This window comes from Stigmatopora nigra, chromosome 16 (assembly GCF_051989575.1).
Source record: "Stigmatopora nigra isolate UIUO_SnigA chromosome 16, RoL_Snig_1.1, whole genome shotgun sequence".
Classification (NCBI taxonomy): Eukaryota; Metazoa; Chordata; class Actinopteri; order Syngnathiformes; family Syngnathidae; genus Stigmatopora; species Stigmatopora nigra.
The window spans coordinates 5740477-5756353 of record NC_135523.1 but is presented as its reverse complement, the minus strand read 5'-3'; the positions used below and the strand labels follow the sequence as shown (position 1 = coordinate 5756353).

Below are 15877 nucleotides of genomic sequence, written 5' to 3'. Positions count from 1 at the left end.
CAAGCGATATAAAATAGTGTTTGTGGAAAGAAAACAGTATTGTATTGTCAAAAAAATGTTTCAGTTATATATTCAAAACCTTGGTGTATTTGTATTATAAGAAACAGTTTATTGTGTTGTTTGAACGGCTTATAGGTAAGTGTAAGGTAAGTGTTATATGTTGAGCACCTACAAATTCATACAGGGACAGAATTGGTGTATTACCCTTAAAAAGAATGAGCCAAGGTGGTCACGGTGTCTGATTAGAACACCTCCTGTCTGCCTGGTGTTCTCTGCATGTTCGACTAGGAGGGCAGACCGAGAACATGCTCGAGGGATTATACAGCTCATAGGGCCTGAGAATGCCTCAGGCTTTCCTTGGAGAGCTATAGAGGAGTATAAGGCGAGAGCATGTCTGGGTTATCGGAATCAGTCTCTTGCCTTCTAGGCCTGTTATTTGATGAAACTTCTCGCAAAATCCCTTGCTACACGTTCACATAAAAAACGACAGAGGAAAAAATAGTTTTTTATATGTATAAATAGTTTTTAATCATTGGGATTGTTTTAGGTTAAATCATGAGCACACGTTCGCTAAATTGTTACTATATATTTACTCTAGTTATAAAATGTATTGTACAATGCTATACATCAACACGCATCACTCAAATAAAACTGCTTCATGAAGATAAAAAACAGTCTGTACAACCAAAGCATCTAACCAGATACTATCTGGAGTAGTAATTCAAGATAATTGGGATCTGGCAGTGTTACTATTTTAAAAGGAGTGTCTCAATCCTTTATTGCCATGAGATATAAGACCAATAATACACACAATAAAAAGTCAGTCGTATATCAGACTGCAATTAAAATCTACCAAATACAAATGCAGGCAGTCCTTTTTTTCCAGCACTTCTCTGAATTAGCAAGCTTTCATGCACAAAAGTTATTGAATATTTCAGAGCAGGAGTGATGTCTGGTTTAAATACTGAATTGGAAGGTGGCCCCATAGAGAATCTTCACCTTTACCTGTTTTTTTTTACTAGTGACAGGGTCTTTCTTTGAACCTTGGTACCTGGTTTTTCAACCATTTCTTGAAATGTTTGTGATTTTGTAGTATGGTATATTGGATCCTGCAAGGGAATATGCATTTGCAAATAGCCCGTGTGATGCCACAACCTTTGGTAAATTGAAAGTCATATTACCTTATCCTAGAAATGAAGAAGTATTTGGAACAAATGTTTGGATTCATCATTTCAACTAACCCAGGTTATTTCTGCTGATGAAACTTAAGTTCAATAATATATTGTTTAATGTTGTTGTTGTAATAGTTTGTGCAAAGTCGCTGTTTTGTGTAGTCAACAAACATTACTTTGGCGCAAGAGTCAGAACCAAATCTAGAAAGACAACACTCGAGGGTGATTTGTTTGACTATGAAAGGTTCTTTGATTTGTGTTTGAATTGCTTGCTGGAAGCATGCAGCAATGGATCATATAGCAAGTTCTCCCGAGTGGATAGCAGCCACCAGAGTTTGGGTGATAGGCGTTTGGTACAGTGGAAGAAAAAAAACCCATTGGGGACCATATGACAGCACTCATTTACACTGCATTGCTTTTATTTAATGAACTTATTAAATATTTTACCTAATGACTTTGTTCAACTCTCTAAGGAGTTTGAAGTTCCATTACCACCAGAGAATAAAATAGTGTTATGCTTCTTATGAATCACATTAGTTTTCATTTAATTCCCCAAAGTGGAGCTCTTTGTAGATCATTGAGATAGATCAAAGTGAAAGGCTAAAGAGACGGGAAAACAACAAAATAAAGGAGGCATGTCTGTTATTAAACAGCTAGTAGGGGATAAGTCCAGTGTATGCTATCCTGGACTGCACTTTTCCCTGTGGGGTTATTGCTGGGGAGTGAACGAAAGGAAGCCTTCAGATCTCATCCATCCCTTGTAATCCCACCTAAGCACCTAACGAAAGTGGTGCCGTGAAGATCACCTGGGTCTGTGTGTATCACAAGCTGAAGAGCCCCTTAGCCGTCTAACCAGCCCACACAAAAAAAAATCTAAATTTATTTGGACTTTTGCTTACTTCTCTCCTGGCAGCTATTAACTAAAATGTTTTTCTTGGTAAAACTGTAACTCTACAAATATATATCAGCTCTACTGCATACCAAGCAAACTTGCACAACTTGTGAGCTTTGGCTCATATGAGTTGTCGATCAAAATAATATAGATTAGTTGCGCTGGATCAGTCAAGCTTTGTCATGGGATGATGTTTTCCTATTAGAAATTATTCAGAAGGCATATTCTCTACCATCCTAATTTCAGGCAGGGCAAATGTAATGGAAAGGCACAGCTAGAATTTTATTTATTTATTTTACGTGAAGGTCAATTCAATTTAAAGCATAGGACTGCAACTGATTTGTCAACAAACAGTAAATGTACCCAAAAATGACATTCACTGTATAACTCAGAAGTGCTTGGCACAAGATTGTTTGTCCTCCATATAGTAAATAAACCATATGAGAGATCAGCTATGGCTTTCCTGAGCTGACAGTTGAGGGCATGGTAAAAACCAATTCCAATAACTTGTATCATTACCTACAATTTTAGCTAATGATGGACAGAATCATTGACTCAAGAAGACCAGAGTTAAGCTTATAGTAAAGCTTACACAGCAAATGTTTAAGTCAACTTCATTCCAGTTTCTTTTTTATAATGGTCCATGTTGTGAGGGCAATACAATGCAGCTTTCCCTAAAAGTTAGGTGTTTGAAAATATCTTCACTAATGTCAGATTGATAAAGCATGATAAAGCATACTGCTCAGTCAGAAGTTGAGTAGCTGATAAAACATCCAAGCTTCATCAGCATGCTCTGTCCTCGCTGTTTGGTTCTTAACCTTCACTGTCTGGATGCAACTGTGCTGTTGCAGTCTTTGTTCTTGTAAGCTTTGTACCCAACATCAAAGAGTTTCAGGGGAGAAGAGGGGAGATGTAGAAAAGTATTTGGCAAAAAGCTGGATATTAGTCCACATGAAACAAGAGGACATATCCAGGCATCATCATCATCTGAGTGGTGGCCCCTTGGACTGCCATTACCACATGATGATGACACTATTTTGTTGCGCCGCAAAATGTGAGACTCACCCGAAGAATACATTTTCTGCTATGCTTTGATTTTCCTTGTACACTGGCATGTTCTAAAGCCATGTAAATGTGGCCCTGAACTAGAGACGTTCTATTATGACTATGAGAACTTTAAGTTAAAGTTTTTTAAGGTTTGTAACTTATGAAATGTGGATATTGTTGTAGACTACTAAAGATTGCAATTTGATTGCAAACACACAACAAGATATAATTTGTTAAAACAGTTCTGACTCGTTCAGTGCAAAGACTCACTTTTGTTTAAGCGGCAGCCTCAAGTCTTTAATGAGCCAAAAGTGATCTAGAGTATTTGGTGTGAAATTCAGCTGCTTCCCTTTGTATAAACCAGAGGACCACCTGCCTTTATCCCAGAGGGAACAAAACAGTCGTCTTCAAATGGTGCTGGGTTAGTGAGAACAAAGAAGAGATTCATTAAATGAGATCCTCCTCTCTAGTAACCTGTACATTTTCAACCCCACGTTCCCTTTGAAGAGGTGGCCCTGATCTCAGGCCTAGAACATGGTCCACTGGGGTTATGCTGATAATGAGGAAGAAAAACTCAGAAAGGTCACTCTAGTGAACTGAAAAGAGATGCCAATAGAATCTGTCGAATTGCTTGTCATGCGCAAAATAATTCTATGTTACACAACAATGAATAGTTTGTTTATGGTGATGGACATTCAAGGAAATAGTTGTCAAAATTAATCAGCCTTTGCACATTCATGTAGTGCAGTAACCCACATGGATGGACTTTTTTGTACATGTAGGAACAATTCAGGGTGCTCTTTGTTTCTTGTTCCTCCCAACAGAATCAAGAAACAGGCTTTACCCACACTGTTATCACAAGGACACACAGTAGTATAAGTCGCTCCCAGAGGGAATGCATGGGTAAAAAAAAAAAAAAAAAAAACATGTGTTTTGTACCTGCACAGAGATGAAGTCTGAATCTTGAGGCCTCATGTCTAGAGATCATACATACAAACACACAGTAATCAAGATTTAAGTTATAGCCTGGAATTGTTTGAAATATAAAACAGGCACATGGGAAACAAATGAAAAATAGAAATATAGTCTTGGATCAAACGTAGATGTTTGGAAACCACAATTGCCTTTCTGGCTCACAGAACCCGCTTGTCTTAAATATCTAAGAAGAGCAAACTAGCCAATACAGCTTTGTACTTTGATTAACGCTAAGTGAGCACACTGTATAATCCTTGAATCTGTTGTAGCCCCACAGGGACTTAAGTGGGAACGATTTTCTCTTGGAATTGAGCTTTGCAGCATTCAGAGTTGTTCCTGGTTAAGGTAGCATTTTAATTCCTCATTTTCCCCCTGAATATACCCATTTAGTAAACCAGGGTTAAATTAGTGACTCATGTTCGTAGATCGAGGTTCCACTTGGTACCCCACACTACCACAAAATTCAGCAACTGAACAATGTTCACAAGTGGCTCATAACCCTTGTTGACTCGCTCCAGGGCAATATAGTACCAATGCACTGTGCTTAAGTAGTTGCTGATATGCCATTCTAATTATTCTCCTGTAATATGGAAAGCAAGGCTCCCACTGGGATGACTATTGTGTCTTTGTCTGTGAACTGAAGTTTAAAATGTTTCCAAGAAATGAATATGGTTGACTTCTTGAGTATTTGGCCACATGCTGAGTGAGCAGTGATTAATTAAAACATGACATATTTATCAGCATGAGCAGTCCATGATGTTGTCATGTCTGTCAGAGCCAAAACCAACCAATGTCTCGCTACATATTCACAAGAACAGGTCAACTGTGAGACATTTGCTTTAACAAACACTATTGGGAGTTAATTTGCTCTACTTGAATGTGCAATACTTTGTTGTGCCATTTTAGTCTATCACAACAATAAAATGAAATGTGACGTAATCCTTTGGAGGCTGGACACACATACATACTTGTGTTGTTGGTGGTACCCATAAAGTTTTTATTATGGCTGGTATGGTACATTGTATAGGGCAAATGATTAGATAACTGAAGTAGTACCTGGAATCAATGGCTATTTTTTTTGGATTGCATTCAAGATTTGAAATTACATACTACTGTAGTATGGATACTCATTTGGATATGCATATCAATTTTCCTGGAGAGCTTTGTCATTTCAATAGTTACATTTTTTATGGATTTGTAGACTTATAATAAGGTTTGCTAAAAAAAATCTGGATGAATAATTGAAGCACCGTTGATGAATTCTGTGACAAAAAGCTCCACTAAGATATAATGTCTTTGAAGGTAATGTTGCCCTCAAGAAAAAAATGAATGTGAAGGGTTGACACATGATTTTACAAAAGAAATCTCATCTCACAGGAGTCGTAAATCTTACCAGCAGCAGGGGGAGTACAATAAGTTTATCGTAAAAGTCTTTGTAGTAGACATTTACAGTTCAGCTCTCCGATCTTCCATGACGTTGCAAGTAAATGAAGTGCATATTCCTTCTTTAAATTCAGATGGGTCCAGTGTATAATCCTGCTTGATACAGTCTTTCAAGCTACTTTGAAGATGAGCTTTCTGGGTTTGCTACGAGTTTAAAGACTCCAATGTTGTCACTTGTACATATAGCTTATAACTTCCGCAACATTTTGAGTAGTTGTGAGATTATAGAATTAAGTATTCAGAAAGTCATCCCTGTCTTCAAGAGAATAAAAACTTCCAAGAAAGACGAGGCATGCAGTTTATTTTCCTAATAAATATAGTTGGCACAAAGGGCATCAGTATATTGCTTTACAGCATGCAAAACACAGCCATAATCAATTTTACAATTAGCTAGTTCAGTGTTTTAATTAAAAAACAACAAGTCTCCTTTGAAGAAATCAATTCCAACTAAAGAGGCAAAACAGAATTCCCATGACAGTTTTACCATCCCACGGCTCTATCAATTCAAAGACTCACTGCTGCTTGGACCTTTAGATTTGTGTTATTGCAGTTTTTTTTCTTCATTTGATGACAACCATGGCAAATATTTCCGTCTGCAGCAAGCATATTTTATAAAAGCAGCATGATGGCATGACTTTTTAACTGGCAAGATGCAATGCTCTAAATTGTAATGTTAGAGTTTGGCATTCTTTAAAATGTGTAATTTGTTTGGTTGTGATTTATATTAATAGTCAGTCAAAATTACTTGCATTGCTCTAAAAAAATATCCAATTCTAAATTCAAAATATCACAACTCTAATTGCAAGGAAGTTGGGCTCCTGTGTTAAACTTAAACCAGACAAAATGTTTAACTTCCTTAGTGGTTCTGATGTTAATGCACCATTGAATTATTTTTTTTATTTGTCATTTAACTCGTGAGTTCACACATCAATTTTTTATAGGCTTTTTATGAACTAGAGTGTATGCTAGAGCTCTTTCTGGCCCAAAAAACATTAATAATTCACCTAAATTTGTATCTTAATTAATCCCCCTAAAAAAATAATGGAACATATTTTAAAATGATTCTCTTCCCTGAAAATATGCAGACTTTATACCAACTCCATGTAAAATGCTTACTGCCACCATCTACTGTTCACATGAAGGATAATTTTTTCCCATCTCATCTCGAGGGGGAATGTATCAACATCACATCATAGTTGTTCACCTTGACGTAAACTGAATGATGGGTCATGACTATAATACAGTTCATTAGTTTTTCACTGCCTTAAGGTTATGTTTTCTATCTCACTGAAAATGGGTTAATGCGAACACTGAATTACTGAATGATAATCCCATTGAAGGATATACACTACAGATGCTTCAGAACATAACACAATTGTGTATTCACAGATTTGATCACATATAGACTGACTTTATATAATTTTGTAATCTTTGTTAAATTTAAAGATTATTCAAAAATGTCTGTTAAATGAAATTGGCTTTATTTTATATCTACCAGTGATGGACTGAAAACGAAGACAAGTTCACAGAACATAGTACATTTTCTAAGACTGCGCTTTTGTCATGGCCCTTTTGATCCCTGGGGAGCCCTTTTGGTTGCCCTCATCAGAGTCCCACTGAGTCCTTTCTGTCATTCACACAAGCACCCGCGTCTGATTGGATCACAGATTGATTACACACCATTTATCCGGCTTTGTCATTGGAGGAGAGAAGGGCAGACACAGTGGGTTTAAGTAATACTACTGTTATATATTGGAATCACATTTCAGGGGGCTTGAATTTATATGGCTCTGAAATGATTGGGAAGACCCAATCATCAAGAGGTAACTTAGGTCACAATCATAAGGAAATATTAACCTTTTGTGAGAAATCAGCTTTTATTGTGTATCAGTTTACAGGTCCAACTTTGACTAGAAGTTACAAAAAATCTTTACTTTTGACAGTGTTTTGTATATCCGTATCCCTCATACTAAAGGTCTTACGAAGCTTTTTTAAAATAGAAAATAATCATTTACCAAAAAAAATAATATATATATATATATATATATATATATATATATATATATATATATCGAATTTAAGATTGAAAACCAACGCTTCACTAACACGTCGTATGTACCTGAATAATTTCATTTTAACTATGCAGCCAGAATGCCAACATATTTAATGTTGGTTGTGATGACACTCTGAATCACATTCCTAATTTTCATGGTGCTATATTGATTTAAAGGGATGTTTAAATGATGAAATCCCTGCATGCATCTGTTGGTGGAATAAAAGAGCCAAAGATCTGGTTGACCTCTCAACATCCATGCTCAGCATATGCCGTGCCACCTGAGTCAAAGGCACAACCGCTTTCCAGCAGCGGTGACAATCAGCAGCTTGCTATAATGATCAAAACCTCATCTGTTACTTTCATAAATCCCACACCATTGGATTCTGGAGTATTTGCAAAACAGAGCAGCACCATATGCTGCCATTTTGTATGCGCACGGTCCCGTGAACAAAGACAGGGGAAATTAATTAAAACGGTGCCTTGAAAATATCACATAGGGACTACTGCGCCTCCCTCCCTGATCTTTGCGTTTATTCCAAGAGGTATTAAATGGCTCTGAAGCTGTAAACCACAAGCCACAACCCTAAAAATAAATAAATAGATAAATAAAATAAAAGCTGTTAGTGCACCAAAGCTCTAGCAACCACCCCACACGGCGAGATTAACGCACTGCTCAATGTGAGTAGTAACATTGTTGGTCTTCCTGCTTCCTGCCAATCGCATGACTGTGACTCTCTGTAATACATCAAACAAGACTTAAACTAAGTCAGGAAAGCTTTTAAGTGATAATGAGCTGGATGTTGGTGATGTCGTAAAGTGTGTGCAGTTGGGGAGGGCCAGTTTGACTTTATGCGACGGCTTTAGTGGTGTGTGAGAGATGAATGGAGGCTCCCTGAGATGTAGGAGCACCAAAATTGAAGCAGTTCCAGGATTAATGTTGGATGGCTTGAAAAAGAGGCAATTAATCTGCGTCTCCAAAATGAGATACAGTTGAGTTTCAAGGCCTTTAGGATGTTTTGTAACCCTAACCTACAAAAGTGTGTCCAAAACATTTGCACTTATCTACTTTATTGCACTAACTGGCTCACATTTTAAAATTTGCCATAGTGATTAGCTTAGAGGTTTTGTATTTCAGAATGATATATCCAATTCCCAACAGGTTTTGAAGCACGGTGTAGTTAATAGAATATTTTCTCTGGCATGTCTTTGTGCTGATATTGTTATCTGTTACGCATTTATAAATAGTGTTAGATGCACAGCAAGTATTACATGATATGTTTACATAGGAATTGCAATCCCTGATGTCAGAAGACCACATGCATCTCTCTTAAACCCCAAAAATGCCCAAACCCAATAACTTTACCACTCCACCCCCATTCTTCGATGCATAATTCACCTTAATCGGACCTGGCACGACCAGCTTATGTAGCTTCAGGGACCTACACAACTTTCCCTCTTCTTGTCTGTCCAGATCTAAATTCATTCGAAAATGCAGCTACAAAAACAAAAATAAACAAATGGCAAATAAACAAACCATTTTATATACAGGAATGCTTTGGCCATTGTGAATCCATAATGGTTATTGGCAACAATATGAAGTAGTGTTATCACCACTGCCTGCTTCTTACCTACCATTAACTTGGTTGAGTAAATCCTCAAAATTGTAAATATCGGTGGGAATCATAGTCTTGGTGTGCTGTCATTGACTGAGAACCAGCCTATGATCTATCTGAACATGTACCCAAAGTCACCTGGGATAAGCTCCGGTTAACTGCAACTCTAATGAGGGCCCTGCGTTACAGAAATCAGATCCGTGGTTTGTAGTGTATAATTGCATTGGCTTGAACAATCATGAAAGCTGCTTCTCATATGAAGCTTAACTAAAATACAGTAATGCTTCCATTTAAATATCCTTGAAGTCAGACAACTTAGAATACAGTTCCCACCACCAGAGTAACTGAAGCCAGTATTAAAAGAGAAAAAAAAAACGTATTTTCAAACTGAAATGTGCTTTGAAATCCAAAGGAAAAACACTAGCTATGCCCTTGGTATTTTATTAGTCAAGCACATTGTAGTTCATTTGTATTTTGGCCGAGATTTCCCAATTGTCCGTTGAATAATACTATTTGGAGAAATCTCGTCTTTACAAAACAGAGATCGAATTTACTTTTATTCTATTCATTTTCTCCTTTCCTGTCTTTCACTGATAAGCCCCCCACCCCAATGAACACAATGGCTCTATTGTACTGAACCACGGAGCTGATAATGTTATGTGACATTAAGGGCAATATGTTAGCTTCTATTCACAAAGACATTTTGATTAGAATTCAACCACACAAAGAGCACATACTAAAATTAAGAAATCCAATATAAAACTTCTGCACAGATCCAAACATTTAAAAATGATATTATTATTACTAATAAAGTTGTATTATTAGGCAGGCAAGATGATCTCATCAAAATGCAGAAGCACATACAAAGACTCCGCCTGCTAATATATTAATTTGAAATCCACCCTGCTAATTCATCCACCAAAATTCTCAAAAATCCCACTTTGATTCAGCTCCTTTTTAAGTACTCATTTGTTTCCTCTCTCTTATGTATAATGATATTCATATTATCCCCAAATGCTGACCCAAGAAAAAATGGCTGTTTCAGAGCTGTCACTGCATCATCTTTATCTTCACTCTCCAAATGTTGGGGTCAGCCAAGACTGACGCTGGGCAGACAATTCTCCCAAAGACTTAATGTGATTAATGAGTGTCAATTAAGAAGGGTGGGAGAGAGGTTGCAGAGTCGGGGAAAATATGCCATTCAAAGAAGATTGTAGCTAAAAAATGCGTGGCACCAGAATGTATCCTCCCATTAAGTACTTTGACACTCACTTAAAATAGTTTTGAATGTGACTTTCCTAGTTATAGTTTTGAAATACATAGCTCAGGGTCAAAGTCTGGCAAACATTTTTGAAATTCCTCAAGTTCAAAAACTCTAGCCAAAGAGTTCATGAGTTTCTGTATTGTAACCTTTCCCAACTAGTTCATAGTTTGTGTATCTACAAATAGGTTTTGTGTGATTGACTGATCAATGAACAAAGGCTTTAGATAGATTGACATAGTCGCAAAGTATTTATCCTTCCCACATAACAAAAAATCCTGGCTTTGTGAACTGAAATATTCTTGATTTTTAATTCTCAAGTTGGTGATTCTGAGGTAACTCATTTGTTAGAACACTTTGGCCTGTTGGTGTGTTGACTTTTGTGTTTTGTGAGCCTGGCTTCTTCCATTGCTTCTCTTTTTGAATAGATTTCCCTACATATTTTTATTTATTTGAAATCGGAACTGCAGGTTTGACCAGTCTTGCATGGTGAATTCTGTCACCCACAATTACTTATCGTTAAATAACCTTGGTTGCATGTTAGCTGCACATGCACAGACCCAACCCATATATTTACAGCCAGCATAAATTCATATTCATTTGCACGAGCGAGTAAGCTTCAAATGCCTTTACGAAGTTGACGATGGCTTTTTTTTTGGGTGCTGTTTTGCCTGCATTGTGATAAAATAAAGCCTACTGATTGGTTACTTCCAACACAGAAAATTATAATTATATTGTACTAAGAAAATAGTCAAAAACCATAAGAGACTGACAAAAAAAGTGCATGCAACACTGTTGTGGATGACAACACATTGAAGCATAACAAATTCAAACAAATAGTCAATATTTTGGCATGGCAACATTATGAGCAATTTATTGTGGTTGTGTCCACATAAATCAGAGCCTGAAATCCATTCTTGATTAGATATTTCCTGTAAACTACCGATGTGTTTAAAACATTTAATGATATTAAGAGATTACTGTATTGCGGTCTCTCAGAAGAGACAGCTGCTGCTGGTCTCAGACTGTTGCCTTCATGTTACTTTGCAGTAGCATCCGAAAGGCAGCAAAGTGACTGTGTTGGGGAGATGAAGGTACACGTTTCTCCCAGTTGTCCGTCTGAACACATGATAAGACGACAGCCGACTAATCCCCTCCACCAACACCAACACCAAAGCTCCACCTTTGGAAATAGCAAACTAAAAGCTTAAAGTCAATATACTCCCAAAGACTAATGGGGAGGAGGCCTCTCAGGCCTCTATCTCTACAACCTGGCTGCAAGGGTTGATAAGAAGATCCAAGTAAATCCATCTAGGAGAAAATAACTACATTTTGTCATATTTTTCATATATTTATATTCAGAAAGGTCTTATTTAGTTTCCACATGATCTATTGGTTAAAATCTAAACAACAACAATGCCGATCCTCCATAGGAATGACAGCAATTTATTTATAATGCACCGTACTACTGTGACATTTAATCTAGCTGAACCTGTGTACTTAATGTGTCTACTGAAAGGCATATACGTAGATGAACAAGCATATAAAGTGTAGTTTATGGAAATTAACTTGCTTGATTTGTTGTTTGCAATTAAAATGGCTTTGGCACACAGTAAAGTAAAAATCAAATGTGCTGTGAATGTCTATAAGTGGTGCACTGATTGGTCTCTTTATCGTAGATCGCAGGTGGCTGATTTGATGCAGGGTAAAAAGGAGTGTTGTCACTATACATTTGATGTAATCTCAATTTTGAATCTTTTTAATCCATAGATATGACATCAAACAAAGAGCCCGGAAACAAACTCAGATTCGCAAAAACAAACATTGATATTTTCGAAGTGATTAATACACTTTTAATTCTCCATCACATGCATTATTAAGCGGAAATGAATTTGCGTTTGAAAACATAAAAACAAAATAGCTTGAACGGTTTCTGACAGATTAAAGGGAAGTCATGTAAGTTATTTTTAATGACTCTGTTTTTTGTAGTCTTACCACACATCTGAAGCGAGAGAGGGAAAAAAAAGACAAGAAATGTACATTTTCCCTAACAAATCAATATGTAAGAGTGTTTTTTCAATAGATAACGAGTGGTTGAAGTATTTTTGTCTGGCTTACTGAGATAGAGCATACAACCACCTGTACATGCCTTTTGTTTCATCGTGTTGTTTTTGATCAACTTGGGCTCTTTTTCTTTTCTTTTTTAATTATCTCAGAGACCAAAAGTAGGTGTAACGTCATTGTAGCTGTTGTAAACACCATCCAGATATGATTACTGCTGCTCTGTCCTTCATTCTAATAATGATATTATTGACGTAAATAGTTAAGTTAAAAAATGTAACATAGGTTTTTGGTCAAAATTTTAGTTGCATTCAGAAATGTGATCTGGATTCAAAATTTACCTATGTATATAAAGTATACTTTTATATTCCATGCCCTCTAAATGCGTCATATACATGCAGTCTAAGCAACACAAAGGAAAGTAGTCGCTTCGTCTTAAATGTGCCAGTAAGAAACGATATTTCAAGGTACACTGCTTGAGTGTAAGAACCCCTGACCTTGTTGTACTTGTGTGTTTGTGCGTGTAACCTCCCCCCACCGAGCCTGTTTTCTGTTATCTATGTACGCTTCAGGCACCTGCAAGCATACCTTCATTACTGCCCCAGATAGTGGCATTGGCAACTTGTCACTTGTATTGATTTCTCTTAAACTGCAATTTACATGGATATTTGTGGGCGTCCTAAGGGCAGGTGGCAGGCAGGCACACGGCCCCCCGACACCGTCGTTCTCCTCGGTCTTCTGCCCGTAGGCCCGGTTGGAAATGTTTCCATCCAATAACAGAGCCTCAAAGTGACTTTTAAGCCTGGCATCAGCAAACATGTTGTGCTGTTATTTCTGGGCATTCGTCTTTTTCCCCTCGCTTGTTATTCAGCTTGATCATTACCACTTGATGAATGTAAATTAAATGCCTTAGAGCTTGAATGTTTACGTAGAAGAAAATGGGTGGAAATGCAAATACATTTTGCTTTGCTTTGGATGGTGACAAAGAAATTCACCCTGATTCTGAGAGACCGTGCGTCTGTATCCCAGCGTCTCTACTCTGCACACCCAACTGACCTTCTGCATTAAGAGGAACTAAAACAATAACCTCCAGCTAGGAAAACTACAAATGCTTTCTGAAATGCCTGACACTTCACTTTCACACAACAATGCCAAAATGTCACAATCTTCAAAGTTTACAACCACTAAATGTGGTCCAGACTGTCAGTGGAGTTTGCCCTGCAACCTCAAGCTTTTATGGATGCAAGTAGCTGCAAAATATTTCTTTAAAAAATATATATGTAGTTAGAATGAAATCATCACTTTTATTATGTATCTAAATTACTCCTTTCAGACAGATCATCAATAATGTGTTAATAAGATGAACTGATCAACCTCTTTGGAAAATAAATAATAGGTTCTCAAATGTTATTGTAAAAAGAAATGCTATTAAGAATTGACCTGACAATTAAATCTTGACAGAAGTGGCAGAACTTAATGTGGAAATCCTAATTGTAGCAAATGCTTTTAGCAGTTTTAAAATATTAATACAAAATGTAAACAAAAAGAAAATGCTTACTTTAATATTGAAACATGAATGCCAAGAACAAAATAGTCACCCTTTATATTTGCACGCTTAAAGATGAGCTAGAGCACAACCTAGTGACAGTCAGTTCAGTAGCAGGTACACAATGAGGGTTCATTTTCACTTCTTTCTCCATAGTTGGATGTAAAAACGGTCAGTTGAAGTTAACCACCACGTTCAAGTCTTTGAAGGCAATAGATATTTGGGTCTATTAAAAAAAAAACACAAAGCAGCACGACTGCACATCATTTTTGTGGCTTGAGATTTGATCACTGTCGGTTTAAAAAAACAAATAAATAAATGAAAAATAAAAAAGTCATGTCACACCACCTTATCATACAGGCAGAAGGGCATGCCCAAAGCCCAAAACTGGCTGGTTCGATTCCAGGCTACAACTGCCTATTGGCAAAGTGCCTCTGGGCAAGGCACTGAACCTTAGTTTGCCCTGACTGGGTTAGCAGAAATTTCCATGGCCACTGGTGTCTGAAAGTGAGCAAGAATGTGAGCTATTGTAAAGTGCTTTGGGCTTGGTATAAATGTGCTATATAAGTATTCTCCATTTACCAATTTACCACTTTAGTTTTACTTTCAGGGCAGCAGGAGACAAAATTATGACTGCTGTCACCAAAATAGCTCTTCCGTCCAGTTCAGATGTGTAACTTATGCTTTCTGTAATAACGGACGCCGTCGGGGACAGATAACCACGAACTGCGTCGCAGGGTCCCTACGGCCACAAAGTCCTTTCTTTCGTGCCGACTCACGGTAGATGTGTACGATACTGCCAAGGACCCACTAAATTTAATAAAGTGAATTTTATCCGACTCATTTGAAGGCCACTGGTTAGTTTGGTTGCAGGTCACCAGCAGCCAGCTGTTCTGCTCTCTTGAAGCCTTGTTGATGAGAAAGGATGCTTCTCACTGGCATGGTAGATAAGTTCTGTAGAGATCATTGTAACAAGTTTTGATAAGTACTTACAAGTGGATAGTTGACACTTGAGCAGGGCTGCCTGCAGTGTCTGTTAAATATAGTTATTGATTTTTGTATTTAGCAAGTTTGGAGCAGTTTTTTACCCTTTGATGCTCATTGTACCAATTTAGGCAGATAACTATTGTCAGTGATCTGTGATCTTATGAAATCACTTATTATTTCTAGCAAGTAATTTTAGCATCTACATCAAGATTAAAACAGAAGTAAAGTTTCTTAACCACAGTCATTTGTTAACAGAATCCAATAATTTCCACCGAAATGTCTCCTTAAGAAGGTATACACATTTATTTATTTGCAGTTATGTTATTAGATTACATTTGTGATTTGGTTGTCCATCTCCTTGTGCCCTGCAATTGGCTGGCAGCTAATTCAGCGTATCCCCCGCTTCGTCCCCATAATTGGGTGGGCTAGGCACCAGCACCCTTCGTGACACGTGAGGATAAGTGGTTTGGAAAATGAATGATTATTTATTTTTATTCTTACCAAAAACATGGTTGGCAGCTTGTGGGCTTTTTTTACCAGCAGGCTTTATATGTTTTCTGGGGGTAACCTCCTCCCCCGCCAAAAAAAAGGGTCTGGTTTTCGAACCTCAAAATTATTGAAAGCTGGCGTCTCAACATAGTTCATTAGTCATTCATTTCAATACATATGTCTATCATTAACTTAAACTGTTACAAGAGCATATTCCCCATTTGAGACCAAATGGTAATCCATTTGAGAAATCATGTCTGCCACTTTTACCTCTGCCAAGGTGACGTCCAAACACATCTGACCTTCCCAAGGTACAACCAAGCTTCCCCCTATAA

At 37.3% G+C, this 15877-nt stretch overlaps 1 protein-coding gene across 1 annotated transcript in view; it reads left to right on the top strand.

Annotated features, from left to right (window-relative positions):
- The window catches only part of adarb2 (adenosine deaminase RNA specific B2 (inactive)), a 135429-nt gene that overhangs the window by 24514 nt on the left and 95038 nt on the right, over window positions 1-15877 (top strand). The window lies entirely within an intron of this gene.